The sequence below is a fragment of the Pipistrellus kuhlii genome, unplaced genomic scaffold (genome assembly GCF_014108245.1).
Source record: "Pipistrellus kuhlii isolate mPipKuh1 unplaced genomic scaffold, mPipKuh1.p scaffold_m20_p_6, whole genome shotgun sequence".
Taxonomy (NCBI): Eukaryota; Metazoa; Chordata; class Mammalia; order Chiroptera; family Vespertilionidae; genus Pipistrellus; species Pipistrellus kuhlii.
Genome location: NW_023425562.1, coordinates 71,879,571 through 71,905,858, shown reverse-complemented (window position 1 = coordinate 71,905,858; position 26,288 = coordinate 71,879,571). Strand labels below are relative to the sequence as shown.

The following is a 26,288-nucleotide window of genomic DNA, read 5'->3' as shown; positions in this document are numbered from 1 at the left end:
GTCTTGCACATGAATACTTGTACAGTTTTATTCATAATAGCTCAAAACTTAAGCAACTTCATGTCTTCCAACAGCTAAATGGATAAACAGTTTATGGTATCCACACCATACTTAAATAAAAGAGTGAAACCCTACTTAAATAAAAGAGTGTAACTCAGCTGGTGTGGCTCAGTGATTGAGTGGTGACCTATGAAACAGGAGGTCATGGTTCAATTTGCAGTCAGGTCACATGCCTGGGTTGAGGGCTTGATCCCCATGTTGGGTGTGCATGAGTCAGTTGACCAATGATTCTTTCTCATGATTGATGTTTCTCTTGCTCACCCTCTCTCTCTCTCTTCCTCTCTGAAATCAATAAAAATATTTAAGAAAAGAATTGTATTAATATTGATACACTCAATACTATGAATGAATATAAAAATTATTATGCAAAATGAAAGAAGCTGTGCCAAAGAAATACAGCCTTTATGGTTCTATTTACGTAAAACTCTAGAAAATGCAAACTGAGCTGATCAGTGGTTGCCTAGGAAGAAGTGCAGAAGGATTTACAAAGGCCCACAAGGGACAATGGATGTGTTATATTGATGGTGGTAGTTTCACAGGCTTAGACATACACATGTCAAAGCTTATCAAATTGTGCACTTTAACTAAATGCTATTTATTTTTGTCAATTATAACTTAATAAATTTATATTTTATTTTTAAATTATAAATAGTTCTGCAAGACAAATCTGCAAGTACTGTACTATAATAGCTAGGTTGTGTCATCTTGGGCAAATCCATTCATTTTCCTGGGCCTCAGATTCACTATCCATAAAACAAAAGTCTAAATTATGTAATTTTTAACTGGAAGATCAGTCAAAATGAGTAATTTTTAATGTGTAAAGTTCAAATAATCTCCTTATTTTAATAACTTATTTTTATTCCCCTGGTTGGTAGAGAAAGTTCATCTATAAAAGGGTGCTTCTCTCCAATCGGGCTAAGGGGTTATAGAATACGTCCTCTTCATAGGGTTCATGAAAAGACCGCAGCAAATGACAGGACTGTCCACAGAAGCCCTTCCACTGCCCTTTGCCAGCTTGCTACAGAGATGCCTGTAAGCAGGATGAAGCTCGAGAAAAAGGCGTTTTGTATCCTCACCTCATAAATTTTACAAATTGCTTCATGAAAAATAACTCTGGGTCCAGGAACTCCACAAGAAAAATGTCCAACCTGTCTTCAAATTTAAGAACTTTGAAAAGTCTGCATACCAGCAGGTCAAAATTCAGTTCGCCTTTCTTAGTGCTCCAGTGTATGTCTTTGGCTGGTTAACTAAATGCCTGCTTTCTGGCAAACCACCTCGTATTCATAGGTGTGAGTGCTTAACTGAGCTTTGTCAAGTTGCCATCAAACATATGGGCTCAGTTCTTGTAGTTCTCTAATAAATAACAAGTAGTTCAACTTATTAGATGAGTGTTAATATTCCACATCCGGAAATCCAAGAATTTAAAGAGCAATAAGCACTTCGCAGGAAACTAACCCCAAACCCATTAGTCTGAAATAGGCCAGGTTAAGTTAAGGAGTGTATATGATGTGTAGTCTATTTATATTGATTGTTTTCATTTATATTCAAAAAGTCCAAGCTTGTGTTTCTATTAGTGTCTTGACTGTGTAATAAACAAATCCTATGTCTTTGTTTGGGTCCCTTCCCAGAGCAGGCCTTGGATGGAGGTATTCAATTGGATGGAGGTAGGAAGTAACAGGAGACTTGGTGGGGGTGTGAGAAGCGAGACAGGAAAGGAAGCAATGAAGATGCAATAAGCAGGCTACCATTATGGGCGAGTGGGGTTAGGTCCAATTGGGGACCCTCTGAGAGCACTTCTCAGAATGGTCACCTTGAGTGGACAAGTGGGGTACGTATCATCAATGTCCACCCCTCAGTGGTTGAGGAGTGTTCCCGATGCTGTAACAGCTAATCACTTCTGCCCTGCCCAGTTTAAGGGCTAAGAGTACTCCTTCATCTAGGCAATAGAAAGAGATCATGGACTCCATTCTCTAGGTACCCTTCAGGGTCCACTGAGGGGTTATGAAAAGGCACCAACAGTTTTCATGCACTGGGCCTCTAGTAAAATATATTTTTTTAAAAGGCACAAAACTCTCCCCAAAAGATTGACTTCATTCACAGAACTATGAAGTAGACTTCACTAGGGAGCCCCAGGCATGCTATGTAATTGGTGGCACTATAAGAGAGCCAGAGCCTCTCTTTTGATCTTGAAAGCATGGAGCCAGATTTCCACTGCTCTTCTTTTCCCCATTTTTTTTTTTTTTTCATATTCAGACACACATGACAATTTCCGTGGCTGTTGAGCCTGCTTTTCTCTCCTGCCAGGTTAGAAGGACCAGGAATTATTTTCCCTTGGCAAGATCCCTCTGCCAAAGACTGAAGGGAGTTGGGGCACAAATAATTTAACTCTCTTACCTCTCATCTTGAATAGAGTTACACTGAGCTGTGTTCTACAGTGGCTCTTGGGAATTTCCTCAGGCAACTTGTTAAATAATGCATCATGCCTTGACTATCTTCTTCCCTTTCTGTCTCGCTTATTACCAGTATATCCTGATACTTGCAAGTAAACAACTTGTATGTCAATCCTTGTCTCATCATCTGCTTCTGAAGAAATCCAAAGACAGGCTAGAACTATATATTTGGTTTCCTTCTCATTTATTTATTAGAGGCCCAGTGCATGACATTAGTAACTCACCATCTATTAGCAAAACATGAAATCCATTGACAAATTTTAGGCTAGTTGCTCAAAGCATCTCAGTTTTCCTGAAGATGGAAAATACCAACCAGAAACGAAGGGCCTATTACATTTCCAACATGGTGATACATGCTATTACAAACAGAGGAAACACAGGATATCATGCTTTGGGTCTCTTTTTATGTTACACAAATGTATTTTTAAATGACCACAGCATAGTCATTTTGTGATAACTAACTACTGATCTATATATGGGATTGTATTCACTTCATGCTTTTATATATTTTTAAATCATTTTATTTTTATTTTTAAATACCTGTGAGCCTATCAATGTTATTTTCTTACCCACAACACCTTGCTCAGTTTCTGATTGTGTAAGGCTGTTTATTGGCTGGATTGCAGTTGTCACATGACCAAAGGCATCCTTGCAGAGGCTAGCCAAGGACCAATGAGATTATCTAGCTCAAAAGACTCAACGCAATAGGGTTGATAGCAATTACCTGATCCAATCAGATGAAGATACAAAGGCAAGAGAATAGAAAACATGGTGTAGAAAAAGAATATTCAGGTTACTGTTGCACACCACACCCAGAATGTAATGATATAAAGCCACCATTTTATTATGCTACAGATGATATGGATCACAAATTTGGAGAGCAAACCACAATAGGTGGCATTTTTCTGCTCTACAGTGTCTGGGCTCCTTAGCTGAGAAGATGCAAAGGCTGATGGGGGTGGAGTGCCTTAACAGTTGGGAGCTCAAATAATGGAGACCCATCTTAAAGTCTGCCAGCTGATATTAGCTACCTGTTGGGACCCCCTTGGAGCTTGCAGCTGAAGCACTTAAATGTATGGTTTGTTTGTATGGCTAACTTGAGTTTTCTCACAGCCTGGAAGATGGCTTCCTGGGTGTAATAACAGCTGCTTAATAAATATGTTCAACTTCAAGTCTTATCAGAGATAAGCAAGGGATTAGGGAAGACAGGTAGCATAATTATGGTTAATATTGGTGGTACATGAATGACCCTTCTAGGATGTACATCCAATTCCATCAACTATTACCCTGAGCCAGTATAATCTTGTTTAGATTCCTCATCTGAGAAATGGGTAATAGTGGTTTCTCCCTGGCAGAACTTTTAGGAGGATTGGACGAAGGTAGAGGTATATATCACTTCCATAGTTTAAATACTTTTATATTTATATACATTTTACATAAATATAAATACCCAATTAGTATTATTTTTTCTTCACTCATGATATAACATCACTTACAAAATTTGATAAAGTTTTTACATAACTTTAATTCATGGCTAATCTTCAAAAAATGTACTAAAATATTCCACCCACTTCTCCTGAATCCCCTACCCAAACACTTCTTAATACTTTCTATTTTCCAACAATTACAACCACCAACCACTAGTCAGGCCCCTGGATATACTAACTTGCTTTGGATATGCTTTGTTTGCTCTTTTAGATCCCCTGCCCAACCTTCTCTCCTCAGCTTTGTGTTCCAGGATGCTAACCTCTATGCATTGTATCACTAACTTCCATTGCCCTGTTTTTGGTTGAAATCTGACCTGCTACTTAACACCTCCATTAATCTTTATAGTATCTTGCAACAACATTGGCCAGCAAGAGTGCTTTTCTCCATCTTCAATGACTGATCTTGGGTTTATTATGTTGTTGTTCAGAGGTCCTCTCCTCAATATTTATTTGTAAGGACAAGATTTAGCAGCATTCTGGAGAGTAGAGGTTACATAAAGCAATAATGCTGTTGTAATTAATTTAAGACATGTTCCCTATATGTATGTATTGTGCAACTGAGAGTGGCACTTCATACATTTATTAATAAATAATAATGATATCAATTAGATGTTAATATGCTAATGTCATTTTATACATTTAGAATATTAGAATATATGGGAGAAGAGAACTAATATTCATCCTTATTAATTCCATTTGCCAATATTTGAGGAAATTTTCACAAAGCTTATCTGGTCACAGATGACCACATTCACAGAGACCTGACCATGACATAACTTGCCATGGAAAAAGTTAGGCCTCCAACATCATCCAAGAGGCACGAGTTCCTAATATGTTAACAGCCCCCCAAGCAAGAAAATTTGACTCACAACCTGAGAAAACAATACCCATATGATCATCATTATCATCAATATTAGCCACATTGTCAGACCTGCGCTGTCCAACATAACAGCCACTAGCCACATGTGGCTCTTTAATGTAAATTAATTTAAATTAATTTCATTTAAAATTTATTTCTTTGGTAACATTAGTAGCATTTAAGATATTCAGTTGACACATATGGCTGGTAGCTGTTCTATTGGACAGCAGAGAACATAGAATACTTCCATCATCACAGGAAGTTCTGTTGGAGAGTGTTGATCTCAATGTCTACTATGTACAGGCCCTTTCCACATGCTATGTCACTTAATTCTCACAAGAAACCTGTGAGGAAGGTTTACTGGCCCCATATGATAAATGCAGAAACTGAAGTTCAAAGGTGTTCAATAGCTCTCCAGTCTCCCAGTCATCTGCTCCTAAAAGTACATCCACTCTTCTCTGATGGGTCTACATTGATAGAGAATCTCCATGGCAAGGCGGACTTTCACACTCACTGTGGGCTGGAAAAGAAAATAAGGTCTGAAAGCCACTCCTATTAGGACTGTCAAAGGTAATGGTTGAAACCAAGGGCCACTTTCAATATAAATGTTGAAAAAAAAGGAAAGGGGGTGGGACATTACCATTTTTTTTTTTTCTAAAGTAAGTCTTTTTTCCTAGCATTCATTCCCATCAAAACCCTTTCTTCTGTCTTTTTTTTTTTTTTTTTTTTTTTTATGTTTGGTTCATCTGCTCAAACCCTAAATAGGCTTTTCCATATGCTTCTCTTTCCTCTTTTTTATATTTCCTTTAAGTGCAAGTGCTAAATCTGTGCCATATTTTTATTAGTTTTACATTGATGTTGTTGACATTTTTGAGAGCTTTTTGATGTCTGAGAAACTCATGAACTTTTTACTTGCTCTTTTGAAATTTTGAAAAAAGTCTACACAGAGAAAGAAGGACTATGTTTATATGCAGATAAACCACCTTCTGCCCAACAATATTTCAACTGAGGATTCCTATCTGCTATTAGTTACTTATTATGCCAATATTAATTTTTGTAGAAAATTATTTTTTGCAATATTCTCCCTGACAACATTCCCATTCCTCAACATTTGCCAGAAAGAGAAATTTAAGGTGTAAGATGATCAAGCTCACCTCTGTAGTCAACTCTCCTACCTCTCCTGCCTGACCTGGCCTCATCTCCATCACAAAATCTCCCGGACAGGGGGTATCAGAGGGATTCACATGAGTTACAGCTGAGCTCCCCTGAATAACTTGTGAGCTTCATTATTTGCACACATCTAGCCATGTGGGACAGCTCTGCCTGGTCCAGCTGTTTCCCTATTCCACATCTGTTGGTTAATTGGAAACCCAAATGTATATGACAGAACTTGGTGACCAGAGGGACGATATGTGACCCACGCTGAACAACTTCTCCTGCTGTAAACGAAGAGTAAATGAAACTGGTTTCAGCTCTGTAAGGATAAATTTGCACAAGTGAAATTTACTATGTGCATTTTGAACAAAATCATGGTTCTCTCTCAACCTGGCCCAGCAGAAGGCCGAGATTGGAGCAGGGCTGTTCAGTGCCTTTTGAAAGCATTTTTTACAGCAATCTGTTCCCTTCTCGGTCTGCTTCCTGTCCCTCTCCTTTGTGTTTCTGTCTATTCCTTGCTTTCCTCTACCTCTTCTTCACTCATTCTTTCTTCTGAGCTTTCACTGTCTCATGTTTCTGAAAAAGACTTGGAGTCAAATTCTGGGTGGACAGACACATCTAAGGCATCTACCATCTGTCATGGATGCGTTCTTGCCATCTAAATACCATTCTTGGGTACAGCAAAGTCCTTTTCTTTGGACCACCTTAACGTGCAAAACCTCTCTCCTCTAAAGGACGTTAAATTAAAGTTTTCAAAGCTCTCATATGGGATGAATGGGGAGGTGGAATGCTCATGGGGGGTGGAATGCTCATGACAAGTAAGGAGCAAGAAGGTAGAGGCTTAAAAATAAACCAAGCCCACCTCCAGTTCCAGCCTGGGGCTTGCTATTTCCCCTTACAACAAAGAATGGCAACTCAATTCCTCTGCAGGGATCCTAACAAATTAGAAAAGGCATTAAAAATAGTTTAGTGAATTCTAACATCTTGTTAGAGAAAGGAGGTGAGAACAGGGAGCAATCCAGATGTACATGAGCTGCTGCTATTCTAGGAAGGAGAAAAGAAAGAAAAATAAAAACTCTGGCAATGATATCAACTGAAATTCTGCTGTGGGCAGGGCTGGTGATTAGCCAATACTCACCTGCCTCGCCAAACCAATAATTTGCAGTGAGTCCTTCCTTGGCCTGGCTGTATTCCGTTTTAAGGATTTTTAGCATCACTCCAGTTCAGATATGGCCTTAAAGAAAACCCTGCACAATGGTGTAGTCATTGGAATACCTTTTAGGCTGCAAAAAAGAAAAAACACAGCTAAAGTTCATGTAAACTAAAAGGAACCAGGTTGCCTCATGTGATTGAAGGGCTTCAGAATGAATTAACAATATATCAAGAGCCCACTTTTTTTCGCCTCTCCACCTGGACATCCAGCATCAACTCCACCTTAAGGCTGTTTCTGCTTATGGTCCAGCCATCTGGAATGCATGCTTCCTGTCTATATCTGGTAGGAGACAGACTAGAATTGCTTTTGGAAGCTCTCTCAAAAGGACAAAAAGAACCTTCCCAGGAAGTCATAGCAAAGCTTGCTTAGCAAATCATGAGTTTGGACCTCATCAGATGCCTTCTCTTGGACCATTTAGGAGTAGGGGCTATGGAATTATACTTAGGTAGTCAGGCTTGCCACAGACATGGAAGTGGTGCCAGCTGCCAAGGCAGGGAGAGTGGTGGGTGCATAGCTCGGTAGGCAGGGGTCTGCTGGGAGGGGAATGAGGGGATTCTGTTGAGTAGACACCCAGCAATGTCTACTACCTGCTGTAGTTCCAGTACACCACTTCCTGGGGTCTGGGTGAAGTCACTCCCTCAGGATTATACCACTTACTAGACCAGTGATACTCACAGAGTGGTCACTTTACATATTTAGGTGTTCCTATGTTGGATACTTAAATATTTACAATGGTAATATCCTCTTGTTTGTTTAATCCCTTTATCATTATGTAGTTTCCTTCTTTGTTTCTTGCTATCTCCTTAGTTTTAAAGTCTATTTTGTCAGATATACGTATTGCTACCCCAGCTTTTATTTGATTTCCTGTTGCATGATATATCTTTTTCATCCCTTTAATTTAGTCTGCATGTATCTTTCATTCTGAGATGAGTCTCTAGGAGGAGGACATACATGGACCTTGTTTCCTTATCCATTCTGCTATCCTATGTCTTTTGATTAGAGCACTTAAGCCATTTACCTTTAAAGTGATTTTTGAAAGATTTGTATTTATTGCCATTTTATTTTGTAACTATGTTCTTCTATTTATTTTTTCTTTTTCTTCCACTTAACACAAGCCCTTTAACATTTCTGGTTATATTGGTTTGGAAGTAACAAACTCCTTTCACTCTTTCTTCTATTGGAAGCTCTTTCTTCTTCTATTTAATGATATTCTTGCTTAGTAATGTAGATCCTTTTTCATCACTTTAAATATTTCATGCCAATTCCTTTTGACCTGAAATGTTTCTGTTAAAAAATCAGTTGACAGTCCTATGGAAACTCCCATCTAGGTAACTAACTGCCTTTCCTTGCAGCTTTTAAGATTCTATCCAAGGGAGGGAGGGGGGCAAAAAAAAAAAATCAATAAAATATATTAAAAAAATAAATAAAAATAAATAAATAAATAAATAAATAAAAAAGATTCTATCCTTGTCATTAACTTTTGATATTTAAATTATGATGTGTCTTGGTATGGACTTCTTTGTGTCCATATTCTTTGAGACTATTTGTATTCCTGGACTTGTATGTCTCTTCCTTCACCAGGTTAGGGAAGTTTTCAGATATTATTTCTTCAAATAGTATCTCAGTATCTCTCTCTCTCTCTCTCTCTCTCTCTCTCTCTCTCTCTCTCTCTCTCTCTCTCTCTCTCTCTCTCTCTCTCTTCTCCTTCTAGTACCTCTATTATACAGATGTTGTTATGTCTCATGTTGTCCCAAAGGTTCCTTAAGTTATCCTCATTTTTTTAAATTCGTTTTTCTTTTCTTTTTGCTGCTCTGACTGGGGTGTTTTTTTTCTGCCTTGTCTTCCAAATCACTGATTTGATCCTCTGCTTCATCAAGCCTGTCATTTATTCTTTCCAGTGTGTTCTTTATTTCAGATATAGCATTCTTTATTTCTGACAGGTCTTTCTTTATGTTTGCTATTTCCTTTTTCATGCTGTTGGGAACTCTTATAATCATTACTCTGAACTCTATATCTGATAAATTGCTTACCTCCACTTCCAATAGCTCTTCTTTTGGAGAATTATCTTATTCCTTCATTTGGTATCTGTTTCTTTGTCTCCCCATTTTGGCTGCCTGTTTGTGTTTGTTTCTATGTATTAGGTAGATCTGCTACAACACCCAATCTTAGTAGGTGACCTGCAGCACAATCTCCTTATATGATCACCATAACTTGGTGCTCTAAGAATCTCCCTAGTGAATGTTTTGTGGGGCCTCCTGTTGCAATTGAGTCTTGATTGCTATTGGCCCATTCGTGCATGGACTCCACCCTCAGGCTGCCTGCCAACTCCCAACACAGTGTGCAGGCTGCTTTGCAGGTGCTGATTACATGAAACAAAATTTGCCTTAACAGGGTTTGGTGCAGGCCAATATCTCACTGTAGATAAGCTGCTTGTGAAACTTATTGGACCCTGTTCTGTTCTTATCTAAAGGTAGCCACTGGGTGTACTGGCTCTGCACCTTTTCAGAGGGACTCTGGTGCAGACAAATGTCAGACACTTGGCCCTGAGCAACCTGTTCAGAGCTATCAGTGATCCATCGTTTTTTACTCCCTCAGCTGTGCTTCCATGTGTGTGTGGAAAGTTCCAAGCTCTTATTAGCCCCATGTCCAGGAGCAGGTCAGGCAAAGACAAAGCACCCAGAGATCCACTTCTTCCTGCAGACTGTCTGTTAGTCTCAGTCACTTACCAAGCCTCTGACTATAGTCAGGGTGTAAGCTCCACAGTGTTAGGTGAGAAGGATTCAAAGAGTGGAACTATTGCTTCCCCAAAGGCTAATGCTGAGTGGATGGGAAAGGTCTTGCTGAGAAGGATGGAATCTGCAGTATGAGGGAATGACAGCACAGGGATCCTGATAGTTGTCTTCTCAGCTTTCTCCCCAGAGCCACCAACCCTGCAATTTCCTCACACAGCTTTGGTCTACTCTGTTCTCCCTCTGCGAGTGCCCAAGGTGAGTGGCTGCAAAATAAATTTTGTGCATTGGCCTTTTAACACAGTGCCTGCATTTCTAGCCATCTCCCCTTGCCAGACAGAAACCCTACTGCTTTTCACAGCCAGCTATTATATGGGCCTTTTTCCTGGTTCTGGTGCTCTGGGCTGGGGAGCCAGGTTTGAGGTTTAGACTCCAGACTTCTCAGGGGGAAGCTCCCACAGCTGAGATATTCCTCCCAAACTTTAGCTGCTGCCTGTGGGAACCCAGACAGGCCTCTCAGGTCTCCAAACTTTATGTCCTTGGTTATAGGCTTCTCTTAAGCTAGTCTTCACTTATTCAGGATGATTGTTCTATATTGTAGTTGTAATTACAGTTTAGCCCTGGGAGAAGGGTCATTGTAGCTTCAACCTAAACTAAGGTGACCAGATCGTCCAGGTGCTGACGGGACAATCCTGATTTCTAACAATTTTTCCCATGTCCCGCGGCATTTAAAAAAAATCTCAATTTTTTGAAAGATTGGAAACATTGGAAAGATTCTTTCCAAAAATCAGGACTTTTTAAAAATGCTGCAGGACGCAGGAAAAATTGTTAGAAATCAGGACTGTCCCACCAACACCTGGACGATCTGGTCACCTTAACCTAAACCCGTGGTCAGCAAACTGCGGCTCTTTGGCCCCTTGAGTGTGGCTCGTTCACAAAATACCACGGCCTGGGCGAATATATTTTGAAGAAGTGGCATTAGGAGAAGTTTAAGTTTAAAATTTTGGCTCTCAAAAGAAATTTCAGTCATTGTACTGTGGATATTTGACTCTGTTGACTAATGAGTTTGCCGACCACTGACCTAAACCATCACCATCTTGGACTCCCATGGGGCTTGCATTTTGCAAGTCTTTTTAAATTTTTATTTTCTAGTAATTTAGCTTTATTGTACATTTCAAAAGTGTTAGTGCATGATGGATTTATCTTTATTTAAAAGCTGGTCCTTGCTTAGCCAGTGGTAGCCCAGTGATTGAGCATCAACCTATGAACCAGGAGGTCATGGTTCAGTTCCTAGTCAGGGTACATGCCCAGGTTGCAGGCTCAATCCCCACTGGGGGGCATGAAAGAGGCAGCCAATCAATGATTCTCTCTCATCATTGATGTTTCCATCTCTCTCTCCTTCTCCCTTCCTCTCTCAGAGATTAACAAAAACAGATAAAAACATTTTAAAAAAAAAAAACAAACCTGGTTCTCTACTATGGATTCTTGTGTCTCCACTATGCTAAGTGTTTTGTAGACAAAAGAAGCAATGCCTGACTCCCCACAGTACTCTCAGCAGTGAGAACAGTGCCTGGCTCCCAGGTGGCTCCCAGTATCTATTGACTGAATCAGTGAACAAGGGATACAGGTGGCACTCAAGTCCAGGTTTTCACATTTCAAACCTAAAGCTGCCTCAACTGTGCCATGGGTCTGCCGAGACGATAAATGCATCACTTGATCCCAGGAGTCTGTCACACCTCTGAAGTGGCAAATGACCTGGTCTGGGAACAGAGTTAAGAATGTCCATAAAAGTGGTTATGAACACGAGGCCTTGACAACTTCGGATGCACTGGGAAGTGCTGCCACATCCACCTGCTGGAAAAGCCCAGAAATGGCCAAGAGGTGGTCCCTGAGGATTGCAAGCAACTTCTGGGCTATGGAGGGTTAAGGCCATGGGGGGAGGGAGGGGATGAGCAGAGGTTGTTTCTCTGTCAGCATAAAACTTGTTGCTCCAGAACTCAGAGTGAGCAGGCAGATTTCTTTAAAGTTCACTTTTGTATTTGTGGAGTATGTGGTGGAAGAAGGGAGAAATGTCTTCACTGCTCAATTAAGAATGATGAAAATGGCCTTTATTAAGTTTGTGACGACACTATCTAGAATCCTCTTGACTCCCGTGAAAAACTTTAGAACCACCTCCGGGAGACCTCTATGCCAGCTCATCCTGCTGTTTTACACTGAAACACCAACATGGTGTCAGAGAGTCCAATGATGTCTTATTGTTCTATTTATAAAGTAATATATTCACATAAGTCTCTCAGTGACAGAGGCAGCCTGGCAGGTCCTGACGGTGTCTGTTTCATATCTTCCTGCCCAGCCTACCGGTTACCAGCCAGGCCTCGATATGTCACAGCTTTCTTTCTTTCTTTTTTTTTCTTTTTTAATATGAAGAGTAATACTGCCTGCTTGTGAGACCTGGCTGATTAGGAAAGAAAACTTTTCTTGCTTCTGATTTTTAAAAGCTAGAGAAAGCCTAAATGAGTTGGGGGTGGGATGCAATAGACAAAAAAAAAAAAAAAAGGAATTTCAACATGCTCTCTTTACAAAAGCCTCTTTAAGACTCTTTATCTCCCTTTATCTCTTTGCCTTTAACCATTGGAGGAAAAAAACAATACATTAACATGAGTAAAAAGCTGCCTTCATTTCAAACAGAAGTTTAATCTGTTTACTGAAAGGATTTAAAGCAAATAATTCAAAAGGCCTTCCAAGATGCCAGGTATCAGTTTTCCCTGTTAAAGAAAAGGCTGGCCAACTTTTGGGGTAGAAATTAAAATCAGTTTACAGATAATTAAAGGGCAAACGTCACAAGATGTGAATATTTAATCATGGCTCCTGGCTGGGTCCATTCCCACTAAGTGGACAAACATCCATTAAAAACCCCCTTACATACACACATACACGTACACACATGCACACTCATGCACTCACATCCATGCTCACATACACAGAGAAAAAGAAACCTTTACGTCATATCATGTACTGCATGAACTATAATAACTCCTGGTGGCCGAAATCGGTTTGGCTCAGTGCACAGAGCATCGGCCTGCGGACTGAAAGGTCCCGGGTTCGATTCCGGTCAAGGGCATGTACCTTGGTTGCAGGCACATCCCAGTGCGAGGTGTGCAATGTCAACCTGAGTTATTCCCTTAATCAAGTGTTTAAGAGAAACCAATATAGTCCAGCCAATGTGACTCAGGTCACAGTTCAAGTTTTGGTCAGGGCATAAGCCTGGGTTGTGGGCTCGATCCCCAGTCGGGGGGAAGGTGCTGGAGGCAGCCGATCAATGATTCTCATCATTGATGTTTCTATCTCTCTCTCTCCCTCTCCCTTCTCTGAAAGCAATAAAATATAGTAAAAGAAACTTAGTCAATCTCACAATCCAGGAGTTTCCTTCACATCACCTAGCTCAGTAGCAGAGGCCTTTGGTGTCAGCATTCCCTCTGCCCGCCACTGGTTTTAGCTGAAGCTGTTGCTGCACAGCTCTGGAGGAGCCCAGCCTCAGCTCCCAGAGCTAGCAATCCAGCTCCCCTGCCTGTGCCTTCTGCTCAGGGGCCTCTCTGTTCACTGGGTCACAGCCAGGAGCACCCAGAAGGAAGGCCCCTGAGGCAACCTTTAGCCATTGGGTAAGTGTTCCAGTCTCCCCAGTCCCTCAGGCAGAAAACCATGAGGCCCTGACTACCTGACTATCACAGCAGCAATTGCAACAATGTACTCCTATTTGGTTATTCCTCCTGCCCTGCCTCAGTCTCCCCACTCCCTCCCTCCTGCTTCCAGCCTGGGACCAATGGCCAAGTAATTCTCCGCACTGTGTCTGTGTATCAAGCTTTACTTTCAGGCAATCAAAAATCTGAGTAAGTCATAAAATGGCACCAAAATGAGGAACCATGAAATAAACAAGGTGTGCAGGAAAAATTATGGTCTGTAACCAGCTCAGTAAGCAACTATTCTTATGCATAAATACTCAATGTATGATAATAATAACCAAAATCATTGCATTCACATTATGGAGCACTTACTATGTGGTAGGCCTTGATGTAGGGTTACATATGGACTACCTTGTTTAACCCCCAAAACAACCATACAGGACATTTTATATTGTGATTCTATTGGCAGATATTGACCTATAAGTCTTTGTTGATAAAATCAGGGCCCTTTTTTTTTTTTTTTTTTTTTTTAGCATCTCATGGAGACTGGCACCATGGAGGTTCTAGTGGACATTTGATTAATATTTATTTGATTGTTTATTGAAAGAAAATATCAATATTTGGATGACTAAATAGAAAATTCCACATAAGTTTCATTTCTTCCAAAGAAATTATGAATAAAAGGCAAGGTGCAGAGCAAGGGGCTATGTTTCCTTGTGGGATGATGTCATTCAGAACAAGAGACAGTGGAAACCCAGGTCATCATCCTCTGCAGAATTAGGAGAGACCTGAGATACTGCTGGGAGAAGAGACAGGCACCTCCTAATGAGCCAGCCAGGCACAGACCCACCTCTCTGGGCCACATGAGTCCCATCATTTTAATAAATAAAAATAAGTCCCTTGATGCCTGGTTTTGACCAACATAAACAAGAATAGAAAGCATTAGCTCTATCATCTGATCAGGCATTCTTAACAATGAGACAAAATAATAGCCCTTGAATCTACTTCTTGGCTGTGTCTCTCTCAGATTTTCATCTCATTTCTAGTTTATTTTCTTCTTGGTCTCATCTCTGGCCTATCATTTCCCATGCCTGCATCCAATGAGTAGGGCATTTACTCCTAACCAATCCCTTCTCGTCCTGCCTCCTGGACAGTCCCCTCACATGGACTCACCATTTCATTCAATGTCTGGCTAAGCAAGTCAGACCACTCACCAGGGGAACCCGAGAATTTTGGAGTTCTCCAAAGTGGGAGAAGTAGCACGAGGAGTCAGATGGCTGAATTTCTCACACAGCTGGACCACCCCCTCACATGACCACAGACAGTGCATGGCAGCGGTTGAGTGCAGGCTCTGCAGCAGAGCTTCTGGGTTTGGATCCCAACTCTGCATTCACTGTATGTCCTTGGTGAGTTTTTTGCCTCCTCATGCTTCAGTTTCCTTATATGAAAATGGGGGTAATAATGGTACCTTCCAACTGGGATGTTATGAGAATTAAATGAGAGAATGCATGAAAAGTTCCTAAGAGTTCTAAAATGTAGCAATACAATTTTTCTAATTGGATCATTTGGGCCAAGATGATGTGTAACGCCCTTTCAGCATTGAAATGCATATCAGCAATGCCTCAGGGTCAAGCAATCACAAGAATCCCAGCTCAAGGAGAGCACCTTTTAGAAGACACTGGGGAGGACCAACTGCCTGTAGCTTCTCTTGGAACTACCTCTCTCAGCCTCTGCAAGGTGCACGTGTCTAGGGAGTTATGTTTATATCACATGCCTTGCTCCTTCATCCTCTAAATAGAGTGGGTTACAAGAAGAGGTTTGTATTTCATGAATTAATCAACCAATTAGTTGCTCTCTTTTGAGAACAGAAATGAAAAGATAACCTCAGCTGTAACAGGCAAGCTCTCACATGGAAAGATTACCCAGGACTTAGGGTGGCCAATTCCAGCCATGTTCTTTCACAAACAAGCAAAGAAGATCCATCAGTGGACAGAGACAGAGAGCCAGAGCTGTCAAGGAGAGAAAAGAGATGCCACGTGGCTCTAGAAAAGAGGCGGACAGCCAAATAGGTAAAGAAAGGCCAATAAGTTGAGACGAAGCAAAAATCGCTGTTGGGGACCCTGATGACTTCCGAATTCCTAGAATGAGGTCCCATCTGGCCTGGCGGCTCCCCTTTCTCTGAGCTGGCATTGTGTCTCTCCAATATATTCTACAATACTTGATACTGCCTGAGCAGTATCACACACTCTTAATTCTGATGTCAACTTTGAGGAGAAAACAGGGTCTTCATGTAACCAGCCTGTCACAAGACTGATAAACAGTCCCCTTTGCCCTTTCCTGGCTTAAAACAAGACGGAAAAACAGAGGGCCTTTGGGACTCACCTCCTGTCCATCTCAAGATGTAGAATCCACTACAAGTGCCAGCCTCTCTCGTTTCCTGCTGATTTGTTCTGCTCAGGGTCAGTGCCACTCCAGCCTCTACCTGGAACCATTTACCTTGGAGAAGGAATGACAGGATCAGAATTGTCACTCAGAACCCAACGCTGCCACACCCCTCAGCCTCAAAGAGATGAGAACATGTAGCCAAGTAGCCTTTCACTGGGATATCCCACAACCTTAAAACAAAATCTGAAGAAGAGGTCAAATTATTTACATGCCTGCCTTTCCAAAAATGCATCTTACCTTCCTGCTAGCCTCCTCCATGCCCCCCTCCCTCCTCCACCACGTCCAGAAATAAAACTGGGAGCCTCTTGAATTCATTTGTGCACTTCGCCTCAATCACGTTTCCCAGTAACTCACTCCATATGTGCATTACCCTCTGCGAGGAGGAGTTCTGTCTGAGTTCTCTGTTTACTCGGAGTTTCCTAATTTTGTGAACAATTTCCTAACAATAAAGTCAGTTAGACCGTGAGATACCGTTCCAAGGAGAGTGGCAGAGTCCCCATTGAGGACCTAGCCCAGCATTGCCCAGACTGAGTGTAGAGAGCTCTGCAAGAAGCTGCAGCAGTGCTGGTAGCCCATGCCAGTGGCATGAGCTAACGCTGCAGGTATTTTTCCACCACTGAGTTCTGTGATGCCACGTGCCTTCTCTGACAATAAAGGGACTGTCTTGCCATCTTGGACAAAAGCAAAAAGATTTTTCTTTTTTGTGAAAACCTGGCAAAGGAACAAGTCACAGTTGATGAATAAGGTTCATTTGAGTATTTTTCTTTTATTATTGGAGCAGTACCTAGCAAGCAGTACTTCATGCTTCTAGGTTGATGGATTTCAGAAAAGCCAACATGTAGAATAAACCAATACAATTTCAATGGATCAAATGCCCACTTACTAAAAACCACACTTCTTTAGATCCATGTTTTTATTAAAGCAGACTTTCATTTGGTGCTACGGATTTTACTAAACCCAGCATTTTTATAAACCAAAGAAATCTTATGACCAGCAATAAATTTTCTCCAAGAGATCATTTTCCAATCAGTTCCATTACAGCAAACCTATGCCATTTTGTATTTACCTCCAAAGTATACAATTACATCTATTAGCGTATACCAATGAATTTTTAATTTTTTGCCTGTTAGCTCAAACCACATGAAATATTTCTGCAACCGGATATTTTTATTGAGACCAAAGCATACACATTCCAAACAATGCATTTCTATTCAAATTCTTCTGAAGCCTAATCAAAAAAGTTTGTATTATCTGTTATCAATAAGTTATTATTCAAACCATTCTTTTACTGGGTTCTGCTCACTCTCTAATCCGTTTGTGCACATTTTTTACCAACTTCTATAAACCTTGCATATCTTTTTTATGAAGATTTCAGAACACCACAAACAACGTATTATCGATATTATCATTACTTTGCAGATTGTAAAATGTGTGAATCTTAGAATCTGGAAAGAGGCAAGACTTAGGAACAATTTTACTTTCAAATACTACAAACTTAGGGGTTTTCTTTGAGTTTGCTGATGTACATTTTACAGGGCCAAAAACACATGGTGAGCTCTTTCAGCTAAAAAGCAATTTAACTGTAGTCGGAGGAAGTACTAGTAAACAGAGAGGTAAATGAGAGACTCTTCTTTGGACCAGCTCCACTTGGCCAAGCTTTTAGAATTATCACTCAGCTTTTTCCCAAAGCTGCCACTCTTTAAAACTGGCCCCTGCCTTCTATTTATTTGCTGCTATAGTCTTTTCAATGGTATGAGCAGTTATATGCATGGGATAAAATAACATCAGACCATTGTCAATTGAGATGGAGTAACCATTTCATCTCTCCTGCATGCATATGTTAAAAAAAAATTTAAAAAATGGTCCCTGGAAGTAACCTTTCCTAGTCACATTTTTCTTCTATCTCATGGTCAAGAGAGAACACTATTTCCCAAATTCCCTGGACATATATAATACCGAGTCTTTCCAGGCTGGCTTCCCAGTTAGGGACACACACACACACACACACACACACACACACACACAGTTTTTAAGTTGACACTGTGATCAAGTGAATTCTCATGTTACACCTCTTATTCCAACAGCTTCCTTGAACTTGTTACTTTTAACTAGCCCATAGGGGGTGTGGGGTGCCGAGGGAATACCTAGAACACTCTGTTTTGAGCTCCTAACACAATCCCTTCTCCCCTTGCCTGGAGACGGAGAGGTAGGTCCCTGCATTCCTTGTGACAGGGCCCTGCATCCCATAATCTCAGCTCTCCTGCTTAGGTTCCAGCTGGAAGCGAGCGCAGTTGCCAGCCTCTCACTTTTCAGCTAGAGGCAGTCCCTTCTCATAATGCACCTGCAGTTTGGAGTTCCCTTCCTCCAGCCCTAGTTACCATTTCCAGTCCCAAACTAAAAGTAAACGTTATTATATAGATCAACATTTTGTTGTAGTTTTCTGATTTTGGTGTTGTTTTTTTTTCTGTATCTTCAATATTTTTCAAAGATTTATAAGATCTTACAAAATTTAACAACCCGGCCGGGTAGCTCAGTTGGTTGGATCATCCTCCCATACACTAAATTGTTGTGGGTTTGATTTCAACTCACCTAGGTTTCAAGTTCAATCCCTGGTTGGGGTGCATCCAGGAGTCAACTGATCAATGTATCTCTCTCCATTGATACTTTTTTCTCTCCTTTTCTCTCTTTCTAAAATCAATGAAAACATATCCTCCAGTAAGGATTTTTTTTTTTAATTTTAAGAATAAATTTGAACAAATAATTGGCTTTCTTAAATAATTCATGAATTAGACAACACCCCCATCTATTAACTAGAATGGCGCTTCCAGGGTTCTACAAAATAGAAGGTTTTATAAGAAGAAGGTCCAAAAGAAAAGAAAAGATTATTTTTAGTTAAGGACATCTTTTTAGGGAGTGAGGGGGAGGGACAGCAAAGCTTTTATCATAGTGGTTGGCTCTTCTTCGAGAGGGAGGTAAAAGGAGAGAGCCCACGTAACAGATGACCTCATTGGTGTTGACCAGAAATTCCAAACTGGTTCATTAAAATTACATTTTTGGGGAAGGTGAAAACTGAAGTTAAGCCTGGTATCAAGTCATCTTTAGAACAATGACACCATTTGGGGCCTGTGGTTCCTCTTTAACAAATCAAATTTCAGACGTAATATGATTCTCCATGGTTTCCCCACCTCTGCTCTGTGTCGCCTGGAAGTGCAGAGTCCTGAGGTTTAAGTTTGCCTAGTCCACCATTATTGCCAGAGACCTTAGTGGGCCCAATTTCCTCAACATTAGTGGGACTAGGGTGGCTCTTATAATAGCTTGAGAAAATGAATCTTTAAAGAGTCGCACAGGAGACTGAATGGTTTTTATTGCCGTGGAATTATATTTCTAGCGTTGCAAAGTCCCCTGTTTCTTAACCCGGTCCTGAAAAAGGTGCAGCTGGGGATCCAGTAGAGCCCAAAGCAGGGCCAGTGTCCAGAGTGTCCATTCCATGGTGGAATTAAATCCAGTACAGCATTAGTCTAATAACAATCCATTAGTCCAATGTATGGAGTCCACGTGTCTGTGGGCTGTGTGGGCGAGTGCAGAGCATGAGAGTTTCACAAACCAGGGGTCAGGAGTGAGCAATGAGAGAGAGAGAGAGAGAGAGAGAGAGAGAGAGAGAGAGACAGAGAGAGACAGAGAGAGAGAGAGAGGACGCCAAGAGGGAGAACTCTCTTTGTTCAGTAGTTTAATATCTCGGTTTCATGCCCTTGTGGTGGACATGCTTAGTCTGACCACTGACTCGCTCCCAGGTGTGACTGACAAATAAGCACCTTCTGGCATCACCCAGACCTTACTGGGCATGTGTTTACCCTGCCTTTGTCTAGTCCCTTGCCCCATCAATCTGCAGGGAACAAACCTGGAGAGTGTTAAAGGCAGCTTTCTTGCAGAGTTGTATAAATGGCATGCCTATATCATTCAGCCTTCCCTTTCCTAGTAGATAACAACCAAATTATTAATGGTATCACCTTGACTGCTGGTTGGCTTGTCCAGACCCAAACAATGCCTGGCACCCTTTCCCAGTTGACAGGCCTTGACAAGTCCCTTAATACTCAAACCACCACCACCCACACTCACTTCTGACTTATAAGCCTGCTGCATGGCCCCAAAGTATCTGAAAGGATATTTTCAATATCACTCTCAAAGATCAAAATTTCATTCATTAAATATTTCCCTTGGTGTCCCAAAGCATGTGGCTACTAGAAAAATTGCTTCAGATGATGCTAGTGAAAATTTTGGAGGAAAGAGTGTTTTCATAGCATGGCAGATGAAACATCCATAAGCTCAGATATGCTAGAAATATCTTTCTTTCATTTCTTTTCAACCAACATGATTTGCCACCTTGACCCCTCATCCCGCCTGATTGGCAATATATTTCATCTCGGGTGTGCTTAGGATTTTACCTATCAACCCCAAGGCCTGAGTCAATACCAAAGGTTTGGAATGAGAGGCGGCCCAAGTGGCAGTTTCTGTCTTGAGTCTTCTTTCCACACAGAGTGTGGATGGCATACTCATCATCCCTGAGCTTACAGTTAGTGAAGGCAGCGTCTAGGTTCCTGCCTCTGGTGACAGTTCTCTCTGCTTTCCTCTACAAAGTCTCCCAAGAAGAGTCTAGAACTATCTTCTTAGAAACTCAAAGACCTCCTTCTCCCCAGCCCAAGACTCAAAACCTCCTTTTATCAGAAGAGAAAAACCTTTCTCCAGCCAACCCTACCCACTTCAGCCGGCTGAGGCTTTGGACAACAAAAGACAGGAAGCCCTCAGGCTGCCTCTGCTATCTGCCCTGTCCCACCCCTAATCTGGGGCCTGGAAATTGGAGCCTCCGCCAGCTGAAAGGTGGAGAACAAAAAGTCAGAGACAATCATGAATTTATATCTCAAATTATCATCCAACCTCTTAAATAATACTTTCATCAGAAGTATTTATTGTAATCTACATATAGCCCAGCCAGCATGGCTCAGAGGTTGAGCATCAATCATGAACTAGGAGGTAATGGTTCGATTCCTGGTCAGGGCACATGCCAAGGCTGCAAGATTGATCCCCAGTAGGGGATGTACAGGAGGCAGCTGATCAATGATTCTCACTCATCGTTGATCGTTGATGTTTCCATCTCTCCATCTCCTTTCCTCTCTGAAATCAATATGTGTGTGTGTGTGTATAAATCTACATATAACTTTTATAGTAAATCCAGATAATCCTTGAAAGAACCCAAAAGAAACATAAATAATTATTAGCATTTGGCTTCTTCTTTTTTTACTTCTACAGAACTGCAGCACAGAACTATACTTTGTATTTGCTAATTATTTAGCTGAAAATAAGGAAAAGGCATGTGGGTTAAATAAATAAAATCATGCAGACAAATAGTGACAAAATACATTTCATTCCATCTTTAAACTGACATATTTTTCTAAAGGGATGACATGATGAATAGTTTAGTACAAGAGCCCTCTATAGTGTTCCAAAACAACTCAATTTTGACAAACATTTAAAAACATTTGCTGAAAAATCTGCTTTGGGTCAGTTATAACAGAGAAATCTATGGCCATATATAAATCACAGGGAGGACTAGGGGAGTATATTTATATTTATTTTTATTTTGTGGAGATAACCATGAACATGCAGAGAAGTGCACACATCTGACGTGTACAGCTTGGTGAGGTTTGTGTATGTCCACACCCTCACAACCACCACCCAGATCACGATGCAGCCCATCCCCAGCCTTCCAGAAGGGGTCTCCAGCCCCTAGTCAATACCTGCCCCAAAAGTAACCACTATTTTTGCTTCTATCAACATGGATTGATTTTGCCTATTCTTTTTTTAAAAAAATATATTTTATTAATTTTTTACAGAGAAGAAGGAAGAGGGATAGAGAGTTAGAAACATTGATCAGCTGCCTCCTGCACACCCCCCACTGGGGATGTGCCCGCAACCAAGGATATGCCCTCTACCGGAATTGAACCTGGGACCTTTCAATCCACAGGCTGACGCTCTATCCACTGAGCCAAATCGGTTTAGGTGATTTTGCCTATTCTTGAATTTTATATAAATGGTTCATACAATATGTACTCTTTCTGTAAAATTTCACTTTAAAATATTGTACTTGATCATACTTAATACTTAATAATTCTTAATACTGATTCAAACACATAGCTATCATTGTTTACCATTAGCATCAAGGTCTCAAAGTGTTATAAGACTCACATTTTTTATTTTATTTGCTACAAATGTTATAAATATATTGATTACACATTTTAATTATTATGCTATAATTCTTGTCCATGAAGAAAAATGCATTTTGAAGCATTTTATAAAGAGCAGTAATGCAAGCAAACACTGACTGTAGACATTTTCTCCTGAAATAGAAGACCAAAATTGAAATGTTTCTCTCTGTGAAACAACCAGGCATAATTCCCACTTCAGTTCAAACTACATATGTAGAAATAAACAAACAAAAAATGCTTTTACTCCTGCTACTTAATTCAAGTGAATGTAAAATTTTAAATGTATCATCGCTAGTTAATTTTAATTAGTGAGTTAATATACTGTCAAGTTAAGGTACCTCTCAGGCTCTTTGACAGCAATATTCTTGTAGAAAAATAGACAATATTTATTGGGAAAAAAATCTACTGAAAGAAACAGGAAATGACCCAAAAGTTATGAATGGCACCATTTTGGTAGAATCTAATTCATGCTGTGGGTTGTTCAGTAAAGTAATTGGGACAGATCTGCTGGAATTATGAGAATGATGATGAGATGATGACAATGATGATGATGATGATGATGATGATATAGCATCTTCTTGTCCCTCGTTAACACAGGAGCAGTAATGCCAGACACTCACTTTAACTTCAGGTCTACCTTTTCCAGTTCAAAGAAGCTCCTTAAATTTGCCACCTCAGGTTTTTAAGCAGCAGACATTGGAATGCCCTTAAATCTGGGGAAACTGATATTTCAGTCAGGGCAATAACTCCAGGAGGAGGGGGCAGCACAGGAGGGACAAGTGGGGCCTACACATGTGAGACAGACCCAGCCAGGGCTGGAGGACACCTGTTTCAGCCTCAGAACATGATATCAAACAGTTGTGGGAAGTTTAAAATCATGCCAAAATTAAAAGTTACTGTACCAAAATTAAAAATTTTTCAAAATGACTTGTATCACACAGTAATGGCATCCTACACAGGAAGAAATGCAGAATTTAGAAATGCATGTGTCTATTTCACCCTGGTCTTTATTTTAAAAGCCTACTGTGACTGTTTCAGCAAGGCCTTCACAGAGCTATGTAAGTGCATACTTGGGTCAGGTGAACTCAGCCAGCACTCCCAGGCCTACAAGCTGCCACAGCAGTAAACAATAAGACTGCAAACAACAGCCTTCCTGGCTCCCTCCCTGCAGGGGAACTTCCTTCCTAGAAGGAGCCTTATACTCCTATTCCTTGTTTAAGAAGCTCACCATCTAGCAAAAGCTTGGTGCATTCTGAGCACTAGCTCATAACAAGATAGGATGGGATCGAATGGAAGATTTTTAAAAGTAATAGTAATACAGAGAAATGTGTTATTGGCAAATGCTATTTTGACTTACCATATTTATTGTTCAATTTTTCACTAGGATGCAAATTCTATGAGATCAGCTTAATCATCTGCTATCTTCCCAGTGCCTGCACATTATAAAAATTCAATACATTTTGGTTGAATGAAAATAATAAAATAAAATAAAATAAGTCATAGGAAAAGGCTAGACCGCATGAGAACACTAGGCCAGAAAGGTAGATGTCACTGAAGGACACTAAACATAATAACGTAGTAATGAGACTTCTATCTCAGCTCCATCTGAGAGATAACTGGAAAATCCAAGCAGACAGATAATTACCAGTAGATGAATCTTTCAAGGCTGAATCAGAGACAGATAAACAGAGAAACATAAGCAGAACATTGCCTCCTTCAGTAGAATTAAAAAACAAAAACAAAAACAAAACAAAACAAAACAAAAAATATATATATATATATATATATACTCTTGGCCAGGCTGGTAGAAAAAAAGAGAATGAGAACACTAATTACCAAGATCAGGAAGGAAAAATAGATTATCATTGCAGACCCTACATTCATTAAATGAATAATAAGTATATGAGCACCTTTATACTAACAAATTTGACAACATAATTGAAATGGACAAATTCCTTGAAAAATACAACCTACCAAAACTGACAAAGATGAAACAGAACATCTGAATAGTCCTATAGCTATTAAAAAGCTCAAGAACAGTCTAAAAGTTAATGTGTCAGGGGAAGGCAGTGTATACCACATGTGACTAGGGGCAGGGCAGGTCATCATGGTCTCAGGCTTCGAAATGACACAAATACTGTTTAATCACTGTGTCATAGAGAAGGATCCTGTCACCAGAAACAGGCACAAGGTTAGAACCAGGATCTTGGGTTTGTACTGTGGTCTAGAGGACAAGACAGGAGGTTCTCAAATTCTCAATTTCAGAATGTTTATTTGTTTGTTTATTGTTGAAAAAAACATCTACCTTGAGCCTGCTAGGAGTTGTGCAAGGTCATAAGCAGTCTTAGTGAGTTAAGCTGATGGCAGGCCTGCCAAGGTTGTGACAAATATAGACTCTCATTTAGCTTCCAGTGACAGTTGCTGGAACTGAATTTGTATGCCAAGCTTTTTATATATCATTTTATTAATCATCTGTATGAATTTGCATTTTAACCTTTCTATTGATTGTTTCTTTACCTTTCTAGTTTCTCTGACTCAAACCACAGAGCCATCCTTGCCCCTGCTCTTTCTCTCACATGCCCATTCTATCTGTCAGGAAATCCTTAATTCACAATAGCAAGCACCTGACAGCTCCAGATATGTACAGCTGGAGAACCCTGACAAATACAGATCCCTCTGACATTATTTCCTACTGCTCTTTCTCTGTTCACAGGCATCCAGGCCACTCTGAGATGACCACCTTAGGACCTTTGCACTTGGTGTTCTTTCCTTTTGGAATATGTGCCACCTAGAGAGACACCTGTGTATCTTTCATTCCTTCAGATCTCCACTCAACTATCCTTCATAGTGAAGTTTCTCATGACAAGCCAATATTCCCAGTACCTAGTGTGTATAGAGTAGGTGCTCAATAACTGTATTTTTGTGTGTGTGTTTTTAATTTTTTTTTATTGAGCTCAGAGAGAGGAAGGGAGAGAGAGATAATCATTGACCAGCTGCTCCTGCATGCCCCCTACTGGAGATAGAGCCCACAACCCAAAATGTGTCTTTGACTAGAATTGAACCTGGGACCCTTCAGTCTGCAGGCCGATGCTCTATCCCCTGAGCCCAACCGGCTAGGGTGCAATAACTATTTATGAATGAATGAATGAATGAATGAATGAATGAATGAAATGAATAAATGACTACTGTGGGACTGCAGGGGGGAGAAGAAATAAACTGTGGGGTATGGGTCCCATCAAGACCATGAATGTGTTTTACCCAATATTTGGTTCATCCAGTATTTTAAAAAAATTGAAAGTCATTGACAACTATTAAAGGTCAAGAGAATTCTAATTTCTCTTAAAATGAGAAGATCTGCTAATACTGGATACATATTGTCACATGACTGCCATCAACTGAAATTGAGAGTGATTGGTTACAGTGAGCCACTAAGCCCACTGTTCCACCAGATTATCTGATACTTAACCCTTTGCATTACTTTACATTCCCCACTGGACCTTTTAAATAATCATTACAGAAGTTGACATACCTCATGTCATGGTTTCTATTTCTCTGGTGGGTATGAATCAACATCTACCAAGGAGACAGAATTCTAAAATGGATCTCAAGATTAAATTCTCTCATGCATACATAGTGTCTTCTAATTACTTAATCAAACATAAACTTAGGTGCTGCTCCTCAATGAGTCTGACCTAATCAAATGAGCTTTTAAAAGGGATTGGGCTCCTACTGGGAGAAAATATTTGAAGTGTGAAACGGACACAAGATAAGGGAGAGCTTCTGTTGCTGACTTGAAGATGGAGCAAGCCATATGGCAAAGGATGGGGAAGATCTCTAAGAGTTAAGAGTGACCTACTGTTGACAGCCAGCAAGGAACTAGAGACCTCAGTCCTACAACCTCAAGGAACTGAATTCAGCTAAGGCCTGAATAAGTCTGGAAGTAGATTCTT

At 40.4% G+C, this 26,288-nt stretch overlaps 1 non-coding gene across 1 annotated transcript; it reads left to right on the top strand.

Annotated features, from left to right (window-relative positions):
* Window positions 1–17,793: 17,793 nt before the first annotated feature.
* Window positions 17,794–17,924, top strand: LOC118708549. The gene has a single exon (XR_004984624.1). It is a non-coding gene; the product is annotated as a small nucleolar RNA SNORA20 (small nucleolar RNA).
* Window positions 17,925–26,288: the final 8,364 nt, after the last annotated feature.